Here is an 8,792-nt window from a genome sequence, read left to right on the forward strand (position 1 = left end):
TTATTATTTTTTGCAAATGATATGATAATTTACTTAGAGAATTCTAGAGGACCCACTAAAAACTTAAGCAAAACAACGACCAGCTCTAGCTAAATTGTAGGATATAAAATAAAACCACATAAATCATCAGCATGGAAGTCTACTTGCCAAGACACACATGGGAACTATATGAATATAAAAACAAAACACTCCTCATGGAAATGCAGACCTAAAAAACTGAGGAAATATTAATTACTCATGGGGGGGGACCAAGCTAATACAATAAAAAGGATAATATTCCCTAAAATAATGTATTTGGTGCCATATCAATCAAAAGATTACTTTACAGAACTCAAAAAAATAACAAAATTCATCTTGCAAAACAAAATTTCAAGAATCTCCAAAGAGATAATGGGTCATGATCAAAATAGGATAAATTAAGGTACAAAGTTCCAAGCATGATCAATTTATTAGTAAATTCTAATTTAGCAATAAACAGGATTTCAGCCTCTTCAGCAAAGCTAAAACCCCAAGTGAAGGGTATGACTCTCTTTTATAGTTTTGGGGAATACAGAACACAAAGCATAACTTTATAGGCAGGGAACAAGATACAACTGGTTACAAGAACCCTACATCATGAACAGTGAAATCAAAGATTGGTTACAGAACTAAGGTGTAGGTGACAAGATGATTGATTGAAATTTGGGAATGAAGGGCTAGCGACCGTCCCTTCCTTCTTTCCTGTAGCTAAGAAATCTTCATTGTTTGAGTCTACCTGCCAGGTTAGAGATAGTACAACAGACTTCTTCGGATAACAAACCAGACATCCTTGAAGGATAGCTTGGTGGTATACCAGACTCTCTGGTGTTCATCCACTTCCCTCAAGAACAACAGATTTCCTTGAGACAAGAACAGAACAGTGATTACCAAGAGAATTGGATTTCTAAACTTAACTTATTATATAGGACAGCTGAGTTTCTGAACTAAGTTCAGAGACAAAGTACCATGACTTAGACAGTTACAGGACAAAACCAATTAATTGTAAATGGGATCAATTGAACATAGACACAGAATCAATCTGATCATTTCAAATGAAAAAAGTTCTTAGCAGTAGCACATATCAAAGTATACTACAAATCAGTAAGCATCAAATCCATTTGCTGATAGCTTAAAAATAGAGTTGATTAGTGGAACAGATTAAGTACATAATATACCAAAGCAAACGAACATAGCAGCCCAGTGTTCAGAACACCCAAAGACATCAGTTATGAAAAAGGACTCACTATCTGGCTGAAACCACTGTTACAATAGGAAAGCAGTCTGACAGAAATTAGGTTCTGGCCAACAGCTTACATCATACAAGACAATGACTTACGCAATATCTAAATGATGAATTACTTAGACATAAAAGATGACATCATAAAAATTAGAGAAACCAGGAAAAAAAATACTTTTTAGATCTACGAATAGGGGAAGAACTCAAAACCAAACAAAAAAAAAAGAAAATCACAGAAAATAAAATGGACAATATGATTACCTAAAATTAAAAAGGTTTTGCACAAATACAGTACAGCTAAAGTTAGAAGAGAAATGGTTAACTGTGAAAAAAAAATCTTTCCCTAACAAAGAGTTCATCATTCTTACCTTTTAAGCTATTGGTAAGAAATCCAAATCTTCATCTCAGATACCACCTTCTTGACCAACTGCTCACTTTATCAGATCTGTCTTTCTCTTTTGAAGTATCTATCTTTCACTGGCAAGAGTGATGAAAGTTCTACCTGCTCCCCTAAGGTCTTTAAGTTTTTTGCCTTTGACTTCATAATCCTAGAAATTCATTCTAGGTTCTTCCTAGTAGTATCATTTGTACCCATAAGAATGATCAGAAGTATATAGTGGTAATCAGTTAGTAAGGGATCTCCATTACATCTCAGATTCAGGTCCCAAGAACAGGTTTCTCTGGCTGCCTACATTCCTCTCCTCAGGACATCACCAGTCACCACCATTTTGGTCTTCTTCCTCTGGCCATTAATGAATGGTAGGAAAGAAAAAGTTCTGGATGTAAAGTCAGGGAACCTGTGTTCAAATGCTGGTTCTACTTACATAATCATTGTGAGACTTTGGGTGTCACTTAACTGTTTTGACTCTTGTTTTCCCATCTGTAAAACTGAATGATTGGATTACATGACTTTTGAGGTTCTCTTTCATATCTAAGTCCTTGATCCTATGACCTCTTCCTTGGTGGCACTTGTGTACCCATATCAACATTTTTTGGAGCCCAAGAAGCTGCTTCTTCAGAGAGTCTGTCTCTACCCTCTGTGGTGCAGCTCCAAATGTCCAGTGGTCTTTCCATTGCTTCTTCCTTCTACTCCCCTTCATCTCCTGCCTTGTTAAAATTCCCATCTGGCTCTTTGTATTATTTTTCTTCTTAATTATTCCTTAAAGCTTGAGGTACTTCTTCCTATCTGGCCACTTTTCTTTTGCAGTATCTCCAGGCCCCCTCTATTGCAGGACCTTGAATATTTGTCTGTAACATTATTTACTGTTTCTTCCTGGGGTTTTCCCACCTCATGTTATAAGACATGATGCTGCTTGCCCACTTGCTCCAGTCTGTTGATCTCTAGCAGCGGAACTCTGCCAGTCTACTAATGCCAACATCAACTGCCTTCAGCTGTTGTCTACCAAAAGGGCTGATACAGAAATAAAAAAAGTTAACCTCATCTCCCCATTTTTTTTGTCTTTTCTTCCCTTACTACTAACATTATAAGACATCATCTAACTCTCTTTTGCCTTTCTGCTTTCCCACCATCATCAGTTTATCAATTCAATCTATGCCCATTTTCAAAAAGAAACCAGTATATAAATGTCATGAAATACAACATGGTAAGTTGTTATTAACAATCCAAGGGAACAAGCATTTATTAAGCATGTACTATACATAAGGCACCATGCGAGATGCCAGGGCTATAAAGAAGGAATAAAAAAACAATTCACCCAGAAGTTTAACTTCTACTAGAGAAGTCGAAGCCTTCAAAGGAAGCCAAAGATTCTAAGAATCAAAGGATTCCCCAAGAAAAAAATGTCCTGTGTGTTCTCACAAAATTCTTGTCAAGTGTAATCAAGATATGTCCACATGAGGGCAGTCTAGTTCTGGTGGAGACTGAAGAATCTTGTTTACAATTCTTGTGGCCACCACAAGCAATCCACAAGAATTTACTAAGTGCTTACTGTGTGCCAGGTCTAACAAAAATGAAACAATCCCCGTCCTGAAGGAAATTACAGTCCATAGACTGGTATTTCCCCAAGATGTGATCTCATGGTATGGTATTGGCTAGATTTGATCCAGTGTCCTGTTTTTACATTAGAGTGCTGACACATGGCTGACATCAGCAAATTGGAAAAGGTTAGTTATGCAAGAGCTAGCAATGTAAACTTTGTGCTACATCACTTGAAGCACCAAGGGAATTAAATCTATTTGAACGATTTCATATGTTGTGGGAGGTTTGAGCTGTCAGAGCAAGGAGCAAGGAATATATGCCTACTCCAGTGTTTCAGGTAGCATCAGACAAGGAACTCCCAGTGCTGGAGAGTGTTCCTGAGGGTGCAGTTCCTAGAAAAAGAGCCACATTTCCATGACTGTAAGAAAATAGAAAAAGTATAAGGGAAAGAAAGTTGAGGTGAAGGGAAGTTTGTTGATGGTAGTGGTGATGATGATGAAGATCATTTGATCCTCACAGCAACCTTGGAGATAGGTACATTTATTATCCCCATTTGACAAACAAGAAAACTAAGGCAAATGTAGGTTAAATGACTTTGCCAGGTTCACATAGCTAATAAGTATATGAGGTCAGATCAGATTTAAACTAAGATCTTTTTTTTTCTTTTGAAACATTTTATTTTTTTATTATTTGGTCTAGAGCTATGCCATGTTCACTTAAATTCAAACAGCTACACATACAACATTTTCTATTCATACAAGATAAGAAAGTGAACCTCACTGATTTAAAATGAAATAAGAATTTGATGATTGGATGTTGAAGCCTAGAATGATACTTTAAGAACACAAAGTTAACGAATTCAAAATCAAGATTTCCATGGCAACCATGTGACCCTTGCTGAATATTAGGATAGACCCTCTCATAGTGCCCTGTAATAGTGAGCAAGCTGACATGTCTTTAAAATAAGTTACAAACATAATGAAAAAGAATTGTGTTCCTTCATTATTTACTTAGGCTATCTAAATAATTCAAATTCGTTTTCTTTGTCTGTGATAATGTAGGTACCACTGGGAACTCTACATGGGATGCTAAATTATAATATAAATCAATGATATCTATATTTTCACTTTTTTTATGTTTATTTATTTATTTATTTAACTTTTAACATTCATTTTCACAAAATTTTGGGTTCCACATTTTCTCCCCTTTTATCCCCTCCCCCACCCCAAACACCAAGCATTCTCATTGCCCCAATGACCAATCTGCTCTCTCTTCTATCCTCCCTCTCTGCCGTTGTCTCCATCTTCTCTTTTGTCCTGTAGGGCCAGATAGCTTTCTATACCCCTTTACCTGTATTTCTTATTTCCTAGTGGCAAGAACAGTACTCGACAGTTGTTCCTAACACTTTGAGTTCCAACTTCTTTTCCTCCCCTCCTCCCCACCCCCTCCCTTTGGAAGGCAAGCAATTCAATACAGGCCAAATCTGTGTAGTTTTGCAAATGACTTCCATAATAGTCATGTTGTATAAGACTAACTATATTTCCCTCCATCCTATCCTGTCCCCCATTACTTCTATTCTCTCTTTTGATCCTGTCCCTCCCCATGAGTGTCGACCTCAAATTACTCCCTCCTCCCCATGCCCTCCCTTCCATCATCCCCCCCACCCTGCTTATCCCCTTATCCCCCACTTTCCTGTATTGTGAGATAGGTTTTCATACCAAAATGAGTGTGCATTTTATTCCTTCCTTTAGTGGAATGTGATGAGGGTAAACTTCATGTTTTTCTCTCACCTCCCCTCTTTTTCCCTCCACAAAAAGTCTTTTGCTTGCCTCTTTTATGAGAGATAATTTACCCCATTCCATTCCTCCCTTTCTCTTCCCAATATATTTCTCTCTCACTGCTTGATTTCATTTTTTTAAGATATGATCCCATCCTATTCAATTCACTCTGTGCTCTTTGTCTCTATGTGTGTGTGCATGTGCGTGTGCATGTGTGTGTATGTGTGTAATCCCACCCAGTACCCAGATACTGAATAGTTTCAAGAGTTACAAATATTGTCTTTCCATGTAGAAATGTAAACAGTTCAACTTTAATAAGTCCCTTATGACTTCTCTTTGCTCTTTACCTTTGCATGCTTCTCTTCATTCTTGTGTTTGAAAGTCAAATTTTCTTTTCATCAAGAATGCTTGAAAGTCCTCTATTTCATTGAAAGACCAATTTTTCCCCTGAAGTATTATACTCAGTTTTGCTGGGTAGGTGATTTTTGGTTTTAGACCTAGTTCCTTTGACTTCTGGAATATGCTATTCCACGCCCTTCAATCCCTTAATGTAGAAGCTTCTAGATCTTGTGTTATCCTGATTGTATTTCCACAATACTTGAATTGTTTCTTTCTAGCTGCTTGCAATATTTTCTCCTTGACCTGGGAACTCTGGAATTTGGCCACAATGTTCCTAGGAGTTTCTCTTTTTGGATCTCTTTCAGGCAGTGATCTGTGGATTCCTTGAATACTTATTTTGCCCTCTGGTTCTAGAATCTCAGGGCAGTTTTCCTTGATAATTTCATGAAAGATGATGTCTAGGCTCTTTTTTAGATCATGACTTTCAGGTAGGCCCATAATTTTTAAATTGTCTCTCCTGGATTTGTTTTCCAGGTCAGTTGTTTTTCCAATGAGATATTTCACATTATCTTCCATTTTTTCATTCTTTTGGTTTTGTTTTGTGATTTCTTGGTTTCTCATAAAGTCATTGGCCTCCATCTGTTCCATTCTAATTTTGAAAGAACTATTTTCTTCAGTGAGCTTTTGAACCTCCTTTCCCATTTGGCTAATTCTGCTTTTGAAAGCATTCTTCTCCTCACTGGCTTTTTGAACCTCTTTTGTCAATTGAGTTAGCCTATTTTTCAAGGTGTTATTTTCTTCAGCATTTTTTTGGGTCTCCTTTAGCAGGGTGTTTACTTGTTTTTCAAGCTTTATTTGCATGTCTCTCATTTCTCTTCCCAGTTTTTCTTCCATCTCTCTAACTTGATTTCCAAAATCCTTTTTGAGCTCTTCCATGGCCTGAGCCCATTGAGTGGGCTGGGATACAGAAGCCTTGACTTCTGTGTCTTTCCCTGATGGTAAGCATTGTTCTTCCTCATCAGAAAGGAAGGGAAGAAATACCTGTTCACCAAGAAAGTAACCTTCTATAGTCTTATTTTTTTTCCCTTTTCTGGGCATTTTCCCAGCCAGTGACTTGACTTCTGAATATTCTCTTCACACCCACTTTGCCTCCAGATCCGCCCAGCCAGTGCTTGGGGTCTGAGATTCAAATGCTGCTTCCCAGCCTCAGGGCTTTGGGAGGGGGTGGGGCTGCTATTCAGTGTGAGATTAAGTTCAGCTGCTCAGGTGGGGGCAGGGCCACCTCAAGGGCTCAGTTCCCTCAGGGGGCTTATGCAGAGACCTTCAACAATGGATCCAGGCTCCTGCCTGGTTGGGGAGCCCTGGTCTGCTCCCGTTTCCACTGCTGCCTCCCGAGGGGGCCTGAGTTATGGGGGCACCCCATTCCCCTCTCGGCAAACCGAGAAGACCCTCTCACCAACCTTTGGGGCCTGTGGGTGGAGGGACCTGGGTGGCTGCTGGAGATTCTGTCCCTGAAGCCTGCTTGGATCTGCTCCTCTTGGTACCATGTGGCCAAGGCAGGGCTGGGCTCAGCTCTGGGTCAGCAGCGCAACGGACCTTTGGTGTCTGTTTTCAGGGCTCTCTGGAACAGAAATCTCGTCTGCTCTGTTGTTCTGTGGCTTCTGCTGCTCCAGAATTTGTTGGGAGTTCTTTTTTACAGATATTTTATGGGCTGTGGGTTCAGAGCTAACGTATGTGTGTCTTTCTACTCCACCATCTTGGCTCCACCCCCCTAAGATCTTCTTGACTCATGGTCCAGCAGGCACACTGGAAGAGGGAGGGCCATAGAAGATAAGGGATGGTGGATCTGGAAGAGAATTTTTAAAAAGAGAAATGGCAACATATGAAGGGAGCTTTCACATTGACAGACCTGACCCTGAATCACACAGATTAGATGATGAGGTAGGAGTTTTCTAACCATAGGATAGAGAAAGTACTAGTTAACTAAGACTTCCACATTCAAGGACCAGATGATGACAGATAATAGCATCAGTTTATTCTCTCTCCAAATACCAGGGAAGAAAGGATTGAGTTAGTAAAAGAATGGGTACTTGAGATTATCAATACCAGGATCAAATCCTGGATAAGTTTATACTCAGCACCAGTTTCTTTACTACTATGTGCATGGTATATATATAATTTATTATTTGTATAATTCATTCTGACAACTAACCAGAGACTGTCTTACATTACCTAAATATGTCATACAGTAATTCCTGTTTCCTTAAGTAGATTATAAACTCACTGTAGACAGGTATCAGATCTTTTATTTCTTTTTGTCACCTAGATTATCCAACATGGTGCTGAACCACTGTAAATGACTCTTCCATCTCCTTCACCTCTCATATGAGTTACATAATTCAGTAAATTTCATCTCCAAAACATCTCTTGAATCTGTCCCTTCTTCTCTTTTTCCATGGCACTGCCTAAACACAAGTCCACCTACCTGAACTATTGCAATAGCTGCTTTCAGGTAACCAGAACTCCAGTCTCTGCCCCTCCCTCCACCCACTCAATTCATCACTCATAGTATGGCCAGAATAACCTTTCTTCTGCATAGATTTGGTCATGTCATTCTTCTGCTCAAATACCTTCAATTATTCTGTTGCCTACCAAGTCAATTTCAAATCCCTTCTGCACCTGTCATTCAGAATCTTCTAACTTTTGTAGACTTTTATTACAACTCTCCAGGAAATTCACATTCTAACCAAACAGTGACTTTGCACTGTTCCCTTATATTTGGAATACTCACCCTCTTCATCTATTGAATTTCTTTCCATCTTTTTAATCCCAGAACACATACCATCTCTTCTAATAAACCTTCTCTGATCTCCCTAAACTAGTAATGTCCCAACTGCTTCAGATCTTTTATAACACTTTATAATCAAATTCCTTAATTCACATAAGATACAATTATTCTGAATTGTAATTATCTGTCAGTATGATATCCCTCTTGTAAAACTGTAAGTTCTGTAATAATAGGGATTGTTTCATGTAAGCCTCATATCTATGAGCACCTAGAATATTACCCTGTATATATATCAGGCACTAAATAGATGTTTCTTCAATTCAATTCAATAAACATGTATTATTTGTTGCAACTATTATGTGCAAATACCTATTCTGTGCAAGGTACTATGTTAGATACTAAGAAACAAAGAGCCCTGTACCTCCTGGACTTACCATCTATTGGGAGGGATGCAATATGTATACAGAGGAGTAAATGCCACGTACATTCAGAGTAATACAAATTGCTTTCAAGAAACAGAACTAACTAGGAAAGGCCTCTGGAAAGAGTTGCTGCCTGAACAGTGCTTTGAAGGAAGATAAACATTCTAAAAGGTAAAGAAAAGTGAACATATTCCAAATATCCCTGGAGGTGGATGATGCAAAGGCCAGAAGCCAGTTATAGAATGTTGTACATGCAAAACAATTAGCTTAT

Source organism: Notamacropus eugenii, chromosome 5 (assembly GCF_028372415.1).
Source record: "Notamacropus eugenii isolate mMacEug1 chromosome 5, mMacEug1.pri_v2, whole genome shotgun sequence".
Lineage (NCBI taxonomy): Eukaryota > Metazoa > Chordata > Mammalia > Diprotodontia > Macropodidae > Notamacropus > Notamacropus eugenii.